The 17884-nt window shown below is 39.3% G+C and overlaps 1 protein-coding gene across 1 annotated transcript in view; it reads left to right on the top strand.

Annotated features, from left to right (window-relative positions):
• cchcr1 (coiled-coil alpha-helical rod protein 1) overlaps positions 1-17884 on the top strand; it is a 172116-nt gene that overhangs the window by 116039 nt on the left and 38193 nt on the right. The window lies entirely within an intron of this gene.

Genomic DNA, 17884 nt, shown 5'->3' on the forward strand with positions numbered 1-17884 from the left:
AGGCATAAGGTGTACATTTAACTAGGGCTGTCAAACGATAAAATTTTTTAATCGAGTTAATCACAGCTTTAAAATGTAGTAATCGTAATTAATCGCAATTCAAATCATCTCTAAAATATGCCATATTTTTCTGTAAATTATTGTTGGAATGGAAAGATAAGACACAAGGCGGATATATACATTCAACATACGGTACTTAAGTACTGTATTTGTTTATTATAACAATAAACCCACAAGATGGCATGAACATTGTTAACATTCTTTCTGTGAAAGGGATCCACGGATAAAAAGACTTGTAATTCTTAAAGGATAAATGTGAGTTTGTATATTGTGACTAAATATTGCCATCTAGTGTATTTGTTGAGCTTTCAGTGAATGATACTGTAGCGACTTAACTGTTCTGCCCAAATGCATGATGGGAACTGGTGCAACCATGACTGTGTGTGGTGGCTGGAAACTATCAGAAAAACTTAAGGACACGGCTACTGATATACTTTGGTGTATGGAAGAAGTCGGCGTGATGTCACGATGACGTCATCTCACTTAGCAACGTGTCACCATTTTGAGAAGGGGCACGCACAGGTAAACATCCATAGACAAACGTTGTCTGAAATTTATGTATTTCAGGTGTGTTTTGCGTCTATTTTTCATAAAAAAAATAAACATGGCTTACTATTATCACGAGTCACTGCCGACAGACGCGAGGAGGCGATACAACTTAAAATTAGCGTGTATTGGCCTGCAAATCCGCCCGTACAAAGTCGCAGCTGATAGCTGGATAAACAGTCCAAAGGAATTGCCTGCAGTGGAGTTCGGAAACATCTACAACTATCTCATAAAGTCACCCAGTAAGTTGACCTTTATCAATTACGTGGAATATGTACTTTGTGAAACTTAAGAAAACTGGTAGTATATAACACGGAGTGATTATTTCTGCCCTAACCGGTAATTTGCCTCCAAGCGTTATTTAGCCGTGAGCACGTCACGGCAAAATAACCAATTCCCACCAGGCCAATAATATACCAATTGACCGATCAGAGCAGTTCACGGCAAAAGAAAAATAACGCTTTGCGAGTTGTTGGTTCCGGTAATAATAACCACTGCCCAGTCTATTTAATCCTATCAGCTAATTGGGGCAAAAAAAATCGATTTAACGTTTACTCACCCATAAAATGTCGGCTGCAAACGTAAATGTGCTTGGATTTAGGTTGTAAAGCATTAAAGCAAACAACGAAAATGAAATGAACAAAAAAAGGGGTTTATAATGGGTCAAAATTATTTTTCGAACAGATCATGTGACTAGCACCTTCGACGGTCATTTGCTTTGCAGATTATATACACACACAAAAACATAGGAAAGGGCAATTTTATTTTTCAAATGATTTTTTTCTTTGTTTGAAAATATTTTTTTTTGATTGAAGCAACGTTTTTGGGGATTGAATGATTTAGACACAAATGTCCTACCCATAATATGGCCCAAACACAAAAAAGGATTGCTAAAATCCAACTTTTTTAATTAAAAATTAAGTGTTCAAATGCAAATATTTGTGTCTCAAATATTTTTTTTTTGCATTTAAAAACTTTTTTTTATGATTGAAATTTTTCTTTCTTTGATTAAAGTGATTTTTCGTTTGAAAATATATATTTTTTGTTTGAATCAACTTATTTTTTTGATTGAATAAAGACACAAATGTTCTTGCCAAAATGTGGTCCAAATGCAAAAAAAAAAAAAAAAGTTGCTTCATTCAAAAAAAATGACTGCAATAAAAAAATAAAAAAAAAATCAAAGAAAAATAGCTTTCAAGTGCATTTTTTTGAGTTTCAAATTTATTTTTGCATTCAAACACATTTTTTTGGGTCGAATAATGGTTATGGTTATGGTGTTATACTTGTGTAAAGACAAATCTACCTCCATATGGCTCCGCCCAGGGGATACAATATTTGACTGGGGTAACTACATTGGCACGACACCGGTAAGCGTACCATATTCAATGGATGACGATCTTGGCGACTATAGCTGTCCTAAGCAGCCTGATTTAGAATTCCCCTCAAGAATGGTGAAAAACAAACAAAAAAATGCTCATTTTCAACTTATTATTATAAATATTCTTATAAGTTCATTTTATTGCTGACACTGCATTTTGGGGTCATCAATACTGTATGTTGTGCCCCGTTTGGCCCAAAAGTCAAACTCCGCCTATGGCCGTCAATGGCATTAAAACATGATCATTCACTGCCGGCCCTCTATTGGCAATTTCGATGTGTAGTCACTGTTTGCAGATTACAGTGTATCACAAAAGTGAGTACACCCCTCGCATTTCTGCAGATATAATGTGATATATGCAATGTGATTTTCTGTTTTTTTTTTTTCCACATTCTCTCATGGTTGAGGTTTAACCAAGTTGACAATTACATGCCTCTCTAATATTTTCTAGTGGGAGAACTTGCACAATTAGTGGTTGACTAAATACTTATTTGCCCCACTGTAAGTCCCGGAACACAGGGAGGCCAAAATCAAGAGGTGCCGGATTTTGTTCCGGGAGGATCCGCCACAAATTAACCCCTGCCACTAGCATATCTCTGAGAAGACAATATAGCCTAGTTAACCACCTTACTGCAAAACTCACGTGATAGAAATACACCTGCTAAATAATTCTTCCATTACTACAACTATTTTACCCCCCCCCCTCCAACTTAATAAAAAACATGAAAACAAAGCAATCGAATATCAAAACGTTTTCGATTAGTCACTTTACTGTGGTGATATTATAACCACCCACGAGGTATTACAGTGGGGCAAACAAGTATTTAGTCAACCACAGATTGTGCTCCCACTTGAAAATATTAGAGAGGCCTTTAATTGTCAACATGGGTAAACCTCAACCATGAGAGACAGAATGTGGGTGGAAAAAGCCGCAGAAAATCATATTGTTTGAGTTTTAAAGAATTTATTTGCAAATCATGGTGGAAAATAAGCGTTTTGTCAATACCAAAAGTTCATCTCAATAGTTTGTTATGTACCCTTTGTTGGCAATAAGGGAGGCCAAACCTTTTCTGTAACTCTTCACAAGCTTTTCACATCCTGTTGCTGCTATTTTGGCCTATTACTCCATGCAGATCTCCTCTAGAGCAGTGATGTTTTGGGACTGTCGTTGGGCAACACGGACTTTCAACTCCCTCCACAGATTTTCTATGGGCTTGAAATCAGGAGACTGGCTTGGCCACTCCAGGACCTTGAAATACTTCTTACGAAGGCACTCCTTTGTTGCCCTGGCTGTGTGTTTGGGATCATTGTCATGCTGAAAGACCCAGCCACGTCTCATCTTCAATGCCCTTGCTGATGGAAGGAGATTTTCACTCAAAATGTCTGGCCCCAATCATTCCTTCCTTTACACAGATCAGTCGTCCTGGTCCCTTTGCAGAAAAACAGCCCCAAAGCATGATGTTTCCACCCCCATGCTTCACAGTGGGTATGGTGTTCTTCGGATGCAATCCAGTATTCTTTCTCCTCCAAACACGAGAACCTGTGTTTCTACCAAAAAGTTCTATTTTGCTTTCATCTGACCATAACACATGCTCCCAGTCCTCTTCTGGATCATCCAAGTGCTCTCCAGCGAATCGCAGACGGGCCTGGACGTGTACTTTCTTCAGCAGGGGGACATGTCTGGCAGTGCAGGATTTGAGTCCCTGGCGGCGCATTGTGTTACTGATAGTAGCCTTTGTTACTGTGGTCCCAGCTCTCTGTACGTCATTCACTCGGTCCCCCCGTGTGGTTCTGGGATTTTTGCTCAACGTTCTTATCATTTTGACGCCACGGGGGGAGATCTTGCATGGAGCCCCAGATCGAGAGAGATTATCAGTGGTCTTGTATGTCTTCCATTTTCTAATAATTGCTCCCACAGTTGATTTCTTTACACAAAGCGTTTTGCCTATTGCAGATTCAGTCTTCCCAGCCTGGTGCAGGTCTACAATTTTGTCTCTGGTGTCCTTCGACAGCTCTTTGGTCTTGGCCATAGTAGAGTTTGGAGTGTGACTGACTAAGATTGTGGACAGGTGTCTTTTATACCGATTATGAGTTAAAACAGGTGCCATTAATACAGGTAATGAGTGGAGCCTCGTTAGACCTCATTAGAAGAAGTTAGAACTCTTTGCCAGCTTGTTTGTAGGTGACCAAATACTTATTTTCCACTCTAATCTGGAAATAAATTCTTTAAAAATCAAACAATGTGATTTTCTCTTTTTTTTCCCCACATTCTGTCTCTCATGGTTGAGGTTTACCCATGTTGGCAATTACAGGCCTCTCTAATCTTTTCAAGTGGGAGAACTTGCACAATTAGTGGTTGACTAAATACTTATTTGCCCCACTGTATCTCTAATTTCTTAATTTGGCCAGTACTCTCTTGGGCCACTTCTTCGCTCTCCTCCGACTCGAGGGAAGTGCTTCACTGGGGCAAAAAAAAAAAAAAAAAAGTCCAGGATGCAAGATGGTAAAATGCACCAAAAAGCTTAAATTGTTTTCCACTGTGGGAAATAAATGCAGCATTTTGCTGAGTTGCACATTCAGCAGGGAGAAGACCCAGGGGCAGTCCTGGAATATAATAATAGGATCAGAAAAGAAGCTTCTTGGGATCCCCCAGGATATAGTGGAGGACTTGAAGGAGGATAACTGTACTGTATTTCCTGACAATGCAATAGCAAAAGGCAATCTACTATCCAGAATAATGCTTTCACCAAACAGGTGGACAAAATAATAAAAAGCCTCTTCAACAAAAAGTCCTAAATAGCATTATTATGCGAATTAGAATCATATTTTGAGACAATTCGACGAAATACAACAACTTGGCAAAACGCAGATGACGAGAAATGAGTCTTTTAACCTGCTGTTTAGCCACGCCTACCATTATAAGGCTCTAGCGACCCCAACAGGAGGATGACGTCGGCAGGGTCATAGTTTCATCTGATTTAGAATTCAGCCCATTGAGGGGGAATTATTCAGATCGAGGTAAATGCCACAAAGAGAGCCGCAAAATGTAATTGTTTCAGTCTCTCTACTACAATATTTTTACAGAATATTCTTTTTATCAAAGTATTTTTCCCCAATTGGTAAATAAATGGTATGGCCATGACAAAAAACAGTCTTGTGCTAAATTCAATTTGAAATATTAAGACTGTATTTATTCAGTGCGACATGTCAAAATTACTCTATAATGGACAAAACTGTCCACTTCTTGCACCTCCCAAACTATGTTTTATGCCACCAGACTTAGTCGGCTTTTGTCATTTCCCTACCTTGGCTTCGGAGAGCGTAAACAAACCAGGAGGCGTGACAGCTAGCCGCCATGATAACCCGAACCGTGTGATGTGTCAGTGTCTTCTCGGCTTTCGAAGCGAAAAATCACACAAAACTATTCAGGATCATATCACACTGCGGCGTGGTTGTCGATTGTCTTCGCCGATCGGCAACTCGCCCGGTGGCGAGCAAGTTACAGCTCGTCGGGCTCGTTCACCCGCTGCGGGCAGGAGAGCCCGTTTGCCGGGGAAGCAGCTGGACAAACCGGCCGACGTCGGAGGAGCGCGTAGCTGCCACATGGTCAACAAGAAAATGGCGTAAAACAATGCTTTACTACACGGCGAAGACGTGAACAATTAGAGAGTGGCGTGCCGTTGTTGTGCAGCTAACATAGCAGGATGTGTCACAGGAGAACTTTTCTACATGTCGGTCCATGATCAAACGTAACGACACCGGCGGGCGTACCATATTCAATGGATGACGATCTTGGGAAAAAGTATTGCCTAAGCAGCCTGATTTAGAATTCCCCTCAAGAATGATGGGAAACAAAAAACGCTCATTGTCAACTTATTGTTATAAATATTCTTGTAAGTTTATTTTATTGCTGACACTGCGTTTCGGGGTCATCAACATGTTGCGCCCCCCTGCCCCAAAAGGCAAACTTCGCCTATTCTAGAGATGTGTTTTAATGGTTATTTCTTTGTTTGTCTCTCATGATTCAATAGTTTTTTCCTCAGAATGGAGTGATTCCATATATATTTCCCTGCACTTGCTCTATAAAATTAACCTTTCCTGACCACCACAATGTTTTTTATTCATTTCTTTTAGTGTTTTCTGAATGCTAAAGAGTTGCTAATTCATTATTTTTTCAAGCTTTTTATCTGATTATGTTCTACATGATAAAATGTCTGAGTGAGGGCTCGTCTGAGACTGGTGATTCCATACTTTTTGCAAGGGATTGTATACCGGAACGGTGTTCTGGCCCACTTTCACCCCTGCCTATGATAAAAATGAGTTTAACACCCCTAGTCTAAAGTCAGTAGAACTGTGAGGTCTAGCTGTGGATGATCATATTTTAACGCCAAGGGCATAGATTTGCATAGGGATGGTAGGGACAAAACACTACCAACTTTTTAAGATGTTCAAATTGTCCCCACCAACTTTTAAGCAACCTTATTTGCATTATATGATAACTTCAGTTATATAAGTAATTTAGATTATATTCTACTATATTGTAAGGATAGAACTGACCCTGCCATTATTAAGTGAATTACTTTATGTTCATACTTACATTGACCCCCTTTCACTTGCTGAATGCGCCAGTCCAATTTTTTCCCCCTCAAACTCACGTTTGATTGGCTGTTGACTTGACCCCCCCCCCCCCCCCCAAAAAAAGCAGTAGTGTTTCATCTGAAAAAGGCTCCATTTTTTTCTTATATTCCCTAAGAATTTTTTTGATACATTTAATTTATTTAGACAGACAATAATGAGTGGTCTTAAGACAAATGCTTATTTTTTGCATTCCTGGATAGTTAAGAGATGATTAACATGGTTTGTATTTCTTGTGCATGATTGCATATATTTTATATTCAAATATTGCAATTTAAATTTGCTAATAAAATCCAGACATTTATTTTGGAAGTTTCCAAAATGTTTAATTAATAGTTTTTTTAAAAAAAGGTTTGAATCGAACGATGTATCACCTGAACCGATACATATGCACTCCAAAAAGATACCTACTTAAAACTAGTCAAATTCCTTTGTTTTCAGTGTAAATTTACGAGAAATAAGTTAAATTATCTGCTAGTGCTTCGAGTAAATTTTCCTCACTTAGATTTCTTGAAATAAGAAAAATAGCTATCTGAAAATAATCTAAACACACTTATTTTAAGCAAAAAAAGAAAAAAAAATCTCAAATGTTTTTAATTCAGGAATATTGTTCTAAACATTATCTGAAACCATTTTTTTCTTGATTTAGGTGAAAAATGACCAACTTTTAGATGTATGGGTTTAATAAGAACAAATGGTAATATTTAAAATAAATGGAATAATCTGACCCACTAATTTGTTATCTAGTCTTTAACACTCATAACATGATGGAGGATATTATTCAACTAGATTTAAGAAAAATTAGCAGAGTAAGACGTTCTAAATTTGCAGTGTGAAAGTCAATACAGATTTATTTTGTATTGATCATTTAGCCGATCCATTAATTAGATTCATATTTGTGAGAAATGTAGCCCTGACCCCCTTCACCCAATCTGTTTGGTCTTATTAATGTCCTGATCCTAGCAAAAAGTGTACATGCAAGTTATGCTGTTATATCGTCCCTACCAATAATGAGACCAAACCGACGCCCTTGTTTAACGCCATTGACGTCCAATCAAGCCGATGGGTTCATTTTCACGTTTGTAGTACTCCCTCACTTTAGGTGTGACGCCTGAGATTTAACAGGAGCACATTAGAGATTCTGGAAGGAAACAGCTGCATTGTAACTTGGCTACCTTCCTAATAAGCATCAGCGTTGTCTTTGATTGCTGAATTCCTTGAGTGCTTTCCAATTCTCTGCTGCAATGCACAGCATTACTTTCTTAAAACAATCTGTTTTACTAGATAACGGCTTACATCCAAGATGCGCTAATGTATGCCAAAATATACACTTTTCATTAATCCTTGCTCTCTACGGTATATAACTTTTTCCCCCAATTTTTTTTACTACTTTATCCTACAAATCTAAACAAAGAGACAGACAATGCTACGCTCTGTGTGTGGTCGCGTTGTTTTACCGACATCAAAAGGCCATTTGATAATGGAGAATTTCAATAAAAGAAAAAAAACCTTTGCGGAAAATGGGTCAAAGCAAAATATAACTTTTCACACACTAACAAATGTGACGCTGAAAATACAGCATCCATTGATTGCACTCTTTTATGAGTTTTCCAGCAGAGATATAATGAATCTCGGTTGCAGATGCAACACAGCACACTGAGATATGTCAAAGTATAAAAATGTGAGATGTTAATTATTAATAGGATTACAATTTTGCTGTTGGGGGTACTGTGACATATTTATGAATGCACCAGAGCCCAACATCGAGCTACATAATCAGCTACTAGCAGAGTTGAGTACTAACGAGTTACATTTGTTCATGTATATTCAGGTACTTGTTGGGCGAAATTGTACTTTTCAGAGTAGTTTTGATGTAAAATGCTTTAAAACTTACTTATTCATTGTTGTTGCTATGGCACATTGAGCTACATTCTGCTTTTCATTTAATGTTCATATGATTATATTCAGCGGCGGAACAAATGTGATCAGGGCCCGGGTGCGATAAGTAAAACGGGCCCCCCGAGGTGAATGTTCATTGGTTGGGGGCAGGGGCGGATTGGGGGGCTGGTCGGCCCAGGAGTCTTTGAAAGACCGGCCAACTTCATGGAGGGTGTTGGAAGCCAAGCAAGCAACACAAGTACATTGCTGGCCAAAAGTATTGGCACCCCTGCAATGCTGTCAGAAAATGCTAAATTTCTCCAGAGAAAATGATTGCAATGGCGTACTGCACGCATGCTATTTTTAGATCGTGACGTCGCATCGTAAAGCAGAAGTAGAATAGAAGTGGGACATTATAGACCCGCCCTCGCATAGAACCAATGGAAAATCTGCTACTTTTCTCCGGTAATCTTTCAAAAACGAGCATGCTGATTAAGCCTGTCGCAATATGCAATAATTCCATTTATCGCGCGATAAATAAAAATGAAGGCGGTAATTTTTCCGCTGCGATTTATTGCCTCGCGTGCATGTGTGTGCGCGCGTGCGGCAGACGTGCTATGAATGTTCGGATTCCTCGTTACCAACTGCGCAAAATGCATCTTCGTTCCAGGTCCGGCAAAAACTAGCGTCGGAGCCAATCGTTCCCATTATATTCTACTGTTCAACGTATACCGGCAGCGTCAGTGCTCCGGAGTGACTGTGGACCATCTACGGCGCGCCGGTGTTGTTGACGTGTGGGCACTCCCGTCAGGAGTGACATTTCATGCGGGGCGGCTATTTTTCGGCACAACGCCGGATATTTACAACGAAGTCCGCCAAAACATTGTTACTGACTTGACTGCTACGAACAACCTCGCTTTGACAACGAACAGCTGAATGACATTAAGAGCGCTGTGCTTCAAACTCGTCCTTTTTATGATAGTGGATTGTCATATGCTGGTGGTGTGTAGTAATGAGCAGACGTGACTTCAGCGGCGCTTGCTAACTTTTTTAATGCGCCCACACACTAGATATCATGATATGGCAAACTAGATGTGCTACGTCCCATGCCATTGAGCCCAGAGTGATTATGGGACACGTAGTCCATATACTACATCGATGAATTCTAAATTGTCATGACTGAATGGAAGTTAAGAAAGCCAAATCAATCCATACCAGTGATTATCGATAATGTTGCAAATATTGTTAATTCAGTACGTGACACAGATGGATTCGGACCACAAATAGGATGTCTTGCTCATGTAGTAAACCTAGCTGCTAAGAGAGCTGTAGCAGTCAACAGTGTGCCCTGCCTCACTTTATAAACAGTAAAGATTGTTCTCAGCACTTTTATACAATTTTTTTCAGATCAGTATGAAGCAAGCACAAATGTTACGCACTAAAATGCATGTTTATATGATGGCAATTTAATTTTTGCTCGTCAGCAAAAAAAAAAAAAAAAAAAAGTTTTTTTTTTTTTTTTTTTTTTACAGAGCATTAAATGTATTGAATCGGATCGAAAAATTACCTCCAAGAACGGTCAGAGACATAGGACAACCGGAGGATATAATATATAAGAACGATAGGGCATATGGTGGTAAAGGATAGATTGTTGAAACAGGAGAATGTCATTGTCAGTCGCGTCGATAAAAAAGTTAAGGCTATGCTTAGGTCGGCTCGTTTTTTTCGTCTTTATCAGCCTTCGACACTCAAGCCATCTCTTTAACTGAACGTTTTTATGTTTTTCAACATCTTTGCCAGTGAATTTGGCACCAGGGACATCATTTTTGGAGAGAATTGGTAGGTTTAGCTCTGTAAACATCTCCTTCGTACACGATTTCCATTCATTTCCTATTAGGGACAAACGGTGGCTTGTCCCCACTTAGCAACAGTAGCTAATGTCATGAATATTAATGAGAGGAAGTGACGTGTTGCTTGGGGTACGCCATTACAAATGCTTTGGTAGTTGGCTAATATCTTCATTTATTTTGCTTGTACTAAAAACACTAAAGAGTATGATTTTGAAAAAAAAATTCATTTTACTAGGGCTGTCAAACCATTAAAATTTTTAATCGAGTTAATCACAGCTTAAAAATCAATTAATTGTAATTAATCGCAATTCAAGCGATCTCTAAAATATGCCGTATTTTTCTGTAAATTATTGTTGGAATGGAAAGATAAGACACAAGACAGATATAAACATTCAACATACTGTACATAAGTACCAGTTCTCTTTGCACTGAGTGCTTTTCTTTTTGTGAATTTTTTTTTTTTAGATAGGATTATTATTTTTGTTGTGCTTTGACTAAATGATACTGTAGCGACCAAACTGTTCCGCCCAAATGCATGATGCTAAGTTGGACAACCATGACTGTCAGTGGTGGCTGCAAATGGTATACAGTATGTTCTGCATTGTGTTCAATTAGGCGTGTTAAGAAAAAGAATGTCTCCTGCTCCGCCTAAATACATGATGGGAAGTTGGGCAACCATGCCTGTCAGTGGTGGCTGCAAATGGTATGCAGAATGTTCTATGTTGTGTTCAATTAGGCGAGTTAAGAAAATGACCGTCTCCTGCTCTGCCCAAATGCATGATGGGAAGGTGGGTAACCATGACTGCCGGTAGTGGCTGCAAATGGTGTACAGTATGTTCTGCGTTGTGTTCAGTTAAGCGCATTAAGAAAAAGATTGTCTATTGCTCCGCTCAAATGCATGATGGGAAGTTGGGCAACCATGACTGTCAGTGAGTGGTGACTGCAAATGGTATACATTATGTTCTGCGTTGTGTTCAATTCAGAGTGTTAAGAAAAAGATCGTCTCATGCTCCGCCCAAATGAATGATGGGAAGTTGGGCAATCATGACTGTTACTAGTGGCTGCCAAAGCTTAAGCCAATAAAAGGCGCAGTTCAATGAACGTCCACTCGCATTTCTCTGCCTTTTCGCTCTCAATGTGCTGAAACGGTGTCATTGTAAACTGTTTGAGGCAACGCCTGAACGGGTCAATCCGTGCATGCGTTAATTGCGTCAAATATTTTAACGTGATTAATTAAAAAAATTAATTACCGCCCGTTAACGCGATAAATCTGACAGCCATACCGTTTACACAAAACTCCAAAAATGGGCTGGACAAAAGTATTGGCACCTTCAGCCTAATACTTGGTTGCACAACCTTTTGGTCCAGTGCCAGAGGCAGCAAAGCAACCCCAAAACATCAGGGAACCTCCGTCATGTTTGACTGTGGGGACCTTGTTCTTTTCTTTGAAGGCCTCGTTTTTTTCCCTGTAAACTCTATGTTGATGCCTTTTCCCAAAAAGCTCTACTTGTGTCTCATCTGACCAGAGAAAATTCTTCCAAAACGTTTTTGGCTTTCTCAGGTATGTTTTGGCAAACTCCAGCCTGGCTTTTTTACGTCTCTAGGTCAGAAGTGGGGTCTTCCTGGGTATCCTGCCATAGAGTCCCTTTAGATGTAGACGCCGATGGTTAGTACGGGTTGACACTGTTGTACCCTGGGACTGCGGGACAGCTTGAACTTATTTGGATGTTAGTCAAGGTTCTTAATCCACCATCCGCACAATCTTTCGTCGAATTCCGTCATCAATGTTTCTTTTCCGTCCACATCAAGGGAGGTTAGCCATAGTGCCATGGGCTTTACACTTATTGATGAAACTGTGCACGGTAGACACAGGAACATTCAGGTCTTTGGAGATGGACTGTAGCTTTGAGATAGCCCATGTTTCCTCAAAATTTTGCTTCTCAAGTCCCCAGAGAGTTCTTTGGTCTTTTCTTTTCTCAATGCTCAATGTGGTACACACACGGACACAGGACAGAGGTTGAGTCAACTTTAATCCATTTTAACTGGCTGCAAATGTGTTTTAGTTATTGCCACCACCTGTTATGTGCCACAGGTAAGTAACAGGTGCTGTTAATTACAAAAATTAGAGAGCCATCACATTATTTTTTCAAAGGGTGCCAATACTTTTGTCCGGCCCATTTTTGGAGTTTTCTGTAAAATGGTAATGATTATTTTTTTCCCATTCTCTTTTGTGTTTTTTAACTGCAAGCAAAAAAATCGTAATTGCAATTTTTTTCTTGGAGAAATTTAGCATTATCTGACAGAATTTTAGGGGTGCCACTATTTTTGGCCAGCACTGTATGTTGATTCCATTGATGCCGGTGTAATTCGATTCCACTGACGCATATGTAAGTCGATGCCATTGACTGCCATGTATGTCTTGTCCTTGCCATTGACAGCCATATACTGTACGTCATTTCTATTAATGCCAGTTACTTGGATTCCATTGACGCATATGTAAGTCAATGCCATTGACAGCCATGCACGTCCATGCCATTGGCACCAATGTACGTCCATGCCATTTACAGCCATATATGTTGAGTCTATTGATGCCGGTGTAATTGGATTTCATTGACGCATATGTAAGTCGACGCCATTGACGGCCATGTACGTCAAAACATCAACAGGAAATGACCTCTTATCAACAGAAAGTGAACGAATAATGTCTCAAAATCAATGGGAGGCGACCTGCAATCAGCAGCACGTGACCACAAGGGGTTTACCTGCGAAAGTAAAGCTACAATCGCAATTTCTCCAGAAATGGAATTTTCTAGTTCATGTAAAATATAAAAGTAATGTATATTTACTAGGGCTGTCAAACGATTAAAATTTTTAATCGAGTTAATTACAGCTTAAAAATTAATTAATCTATAAAATATGCCATATTTATGTGTAAATTATTGTTGGAATGGAAAGATAAGACACAAGATGGATATATACTTTCAACATAAGGTACATACTGTAAGTAAGTAAGTAAGTAAGGTAAGTACTGTATTTGGTTATTATAACAATAAATCAACAAGATGGCATTAACATTATTAACATTCTGTTAAAGCGATCCATGGATAGAAAGGCTTGTAGTTCTTAAAAGATAAATGTTAGTACAAGTTATAGAAATTTTGTATTAAAACCCCTCTTGATGTTTTCGTTTTAATAAAATTTGTAAAATTTTCAATCAAAAAATAAACTAGTAGCTCGCCATTGTTGATGTCAATAATTACACAATGCTCATGGGTGCTGAAGCCCATAAAATCAGTCGCACCCAAGCGCCAGCGGAAGGAGACAAAAAACACAAGTAACAAGTGCACATTGCACTGTGCTGTCATTTTAATCTGTTTGAGCTGGGCATGTGCGTTAATTACGGCAAATATTTTAACGTGATTAATTTAAAAAATGACTTACCGCCCGTTAACGCGATAATTTTGACAGCCCTAATATTTACCTTGGATATAGTTTCACCTCCTCACCCTCAATCCAAGTGAGAGTAAAATACATACAAAATAGATGGATGGACTATGAAAAAGAGTGACTTGGTCATTTCATTTCAGCCTACAAGAATCTACAACTTGTCAACAATCAGGATCTTATCTTATAACTATATGCAGTAATACTACTAATTTGCAACCATGAAAATGAACTCTCTTCATTATCAAAATTAGGAAATGTCAAAACACATCTGGTTGTTCTCGGAGCGGAGGAGACCTTGAAAAAAAAATGGCCTAGTTAATCACTTCGTTAAGTGCATTTTAACAGACTCCACTCTCTATCAATCATTTCAGTGATATCAGTATTTGAATAAAAATCCCACATGGAATTACCCATGAGGCAACATAGGGACGTATAACTCATAATTCACCTCTCATACAAGTATCTGTCATGTCAACACTTCTATGGTCCACACTGGCAATGTCTACACTTAGGGATTTATATAGGCTACGTCAGATTAGGGCAGATATTAGGATGATATTAATGGCCGTCTTCACTATGACTTAACAGTCTCTGTTCATTATCAATATGAAACAAATGACTTTGTAGTTCATAGCCATCATGCCATTTGAAAAGTGGCTGTGAATCAAACAGTCTGCCCTGCCTGCTGTGTAACTATGAGACCGGTGTTGTCTACAAAGAATTAGGAAATTGAAGTTAAAGTGCCTGTGACACGAAAAAAGCATGTTTATTTCATAATACACGCGGTATTTTATGCTCCTGAATGATATGGACCGCTTGGATGTGTGTGGAAGCGATCACTATATTTATTTAGTTTTTTGAATCCCGCGCCATGAAAATGAGTGACTTCCGGCTTCGGTCTTGCATTGAGGAGGAGGGCGCTGTGACGTGCACGGGTGAAGGCGTCCTCTTCACTAAACAGCCGTACTGTTGTGTATGAGGACTAAGGATTCAGCTGATTTTGCAGATTAATAAGTTTATTTTTCGCATCACGCCAGCCAAACAGCTGCAGACAAATCTTGCTTTACGAGGGAGAGGCGTGTGCGCCTTTTTGGAGTTTCAAAAGGTTCCCATTCACCGTGGATATTGGCCAAAATAAGCCCTACTACTGTGGGTGTGGGTGTGGGTGAGTAAACATTCTGTTTTGTATTATGTCAAATACTGGGATCATTTTAATATGTAGGTGGCTTGCATTTTGTGGCTGACATGCATGTGGGGCGGCTATTTTTCGGCACAACACCGGCGGCTTGTCGAACATCCACCCGCCGGGAGAGCAATATATTCGGCCTATTGTGCTCATGTCCCCGGTGTTCTGTCAAAATTTCTGACCGATCAGAAATTGCAACTTTGAGTTAAAAATAGCCGCGAATACAGCGATTACAAAGTAAACACTACAAACTTTCTTTAAATTAAGGACTACTTATGTTTGATCATTGATAGGCATGTAAAAAGCTCTCCTCATGCACATTAGCTGCACGTTAGCTGCACAACAACTGCAGCCGCCCTCCTCCAGGGAACGATCTGTAAATTGCTCTCCGGCGAAGACAATCGACAACCCAGTCGTCATGTCAAAACATCCGGGCTAGTTATGTGAGATTTTCCGCTTCAAAGACTTTCAAACATCACTCGGTTCGAGTTAGCATGTTGGCTAGCTGTCACGCCTCTCGGCTTGTCTACATTCTCCTAAGCCGGGGAAGGAAAATGACATAATTTAGGTGTCATAAAATATCGTTCAGGAGGTGTGACAGTAAAGGTGAAGTCGACAGTTTTGACCATTATGAAGTAATTTTGCCATGTTGTCCTGCATTTTTATTATTTCATGTTCCATTTAGCACAAGACTGTTATTTGTCATGACCATGCCATTTATTTAGCAATTGTGGAAAATACTTGGATAAAAAGAATATCCTCGTCTCAAAATATGATTCTAATTCACATAATAATGCTATTTAAGACTTGTTTTCTCCTGTCGTATGCTCTTTAAATTTTATAATATAATTCGTCCCCTATAGGCAATATCACATGCAGTAAAAGTTAACGCTATGGAGCAAGGGCGTAGGTTTGCATAGGGACGGTAGGGACATAACACTACCAACTTTTCAGGGTGCTTAAATTGTCCCCACCAACTTTTACGCAACCTTGTCTGCATTATATAATGACTTAAATTATATAGGTAATTTAAATTGTCTCCCCATGTTGTCAGGATAGAATTAACCCTACCATTATTAAGTGAATTACTGTACTTTCAATATTTTCAGACTTACATTGACCCCTCTTCACTTGCTGAATGCGCTAGTCTATTTTACCCCCCTCAAACGCAAGTTTGATTGGCTGATGACTTGACACTCCCCACCCCCTATTCACACATGTGTTCACAGCCGGTGTTCTGTGAAATTTTTCACCCTGATACTATTTTGATCTCGAAGTTTTTGTGGTGGTGAATAAGCACTCTTTTACATTCAGTTGGACTCTCAAAGTTATCCAAAGGTGCTAAATAAACAAGAGACTATTAGACTTAGATTTTTTTTTTTTTTTTTGCGATCAATACCGAGTAGCTGTAACAGGTGTAGTAGTAGCAAGTAGCTCTACCGATTTCACCAATGAGACGTCGCAAAAATAATCACACACTTCCAAAATCCAGACACTTATTCTGGAAGTTTTCAAAATGTTTCTTTAGTAGTTTTTAAAAACAAAGGTTTAATCAAACTGTGTACCACCGAAACCAATATATATGCACTGCAAAACCCAAACAAAAAACAAAACAAAACTTGTTTTCAGTGTAAATCTACTAGAAATACGTGAAATTATCTGCTTGTGCTTCAAATAAATTTTACTCAGATTTCTTGAAATAAGAAAAATACCTAGCTGAAAATAATCTTTAAAAAACTTGTCAGAAATGTTCTTAATTCAATCGATATTGTTCAAAACATTATTTGAAAGCATTTTTTCTTGATTTAGGTGAAAAATGACCTACTTGTAGTTGTATGGCCTTAATAAGAACAAATACTGTAGTAAAAGTAATATTTACTAAAAGTAAGTAGAAGAATCTGATGCATTAATCCAGGGGTCCCCAAACTACGGCCCGCGGGCTGGATACGGCCCACCTCCACATTTAAGCCTGAGTTATACTCCCGCGTTGCGGTGACGGCGTAGCGACTACGGCGTCATTCGACATTCGATAGTTCTGCGGTGAGGGAACGCGTTGTTCTGTAATTCACCGCCAAGCCACTAGAGGGATGTGGCGTTATGTTTGTACGGTTTTGGGGCATGCTTGTTTACTTCCGCTAGTCGGAGAAAAAATAAACAATGCAAGATGGAACTCTTGAAAGAAAATATTCTGCTCATCAACACTGAATAAATATTGAACATACAAATGTTGACGGGCAGGCGACGCAGAAGACGGTTTCGAAGCGGTCTGGCCGACTTTTGATGCCGCACAGAGAGTTTTAAAGACTCGGGTGGAGAGAGCTAGCTGTGGCGGCTAGCTTCAAACTGGCGTCGAGCACTGCGTTCAAGGTCTGCAAAGCTCTCCAGCCTGATTTGTTTGCCGTGTCCTACAACCAGCCACTGGGAAGCCATAGCAGATTTCTGGTGTCTAGGGAACTTCCCAAACTGTGTTGGGAGGCTTGCTCATAAAAAGCACCGAGGCACTCTCAATCAGTGATGATGTATTGTGTGTGTGAACTGTCTGTTATTGAAAATTAAAGATCAAAACAACTCTTTTGACACCAAATCTGTGCTTTATTCTTCATATACTTGAAACATATGTACACAGTAAATGATGAAGTGCACCAACCAAAAATACGACATAAAGTGATAAAAAGTTGGCAGTTTTTGGCCGACTGGGTCACCGCTTGGTGTGGCCACTCGATTCCGAACACCCACGTCTCGGTGGTTCTTCCATTTTTTTTTTCTGATCGCCGACCTTGCCATTTGGCAATCACAATAATAATGTCTTGACGAGACTTGCTCTTCGATGATACTCCCGTCGGCTTGGTGCATTTTTGCGTGTAGAAAATGTTTGATTCTATTCTACAATGGCGGTGTTTTCGC

This window comes from Corythoichthys intestinalis, chromosome 18 (assembly GCF_030265065.1).
Source record: "Corythoichthys intestinalis isolate RoL2023-P3 chromosome 18, ASM3026506v1, whole genome shotgun sequence".
Lineage (NCBI taxonomy): Eukaryota > Metazoa > Chordata > Actinopteri > Syngnathiformes > Syngnathidae > Corythoichthys > Corythoichthys intestinalis.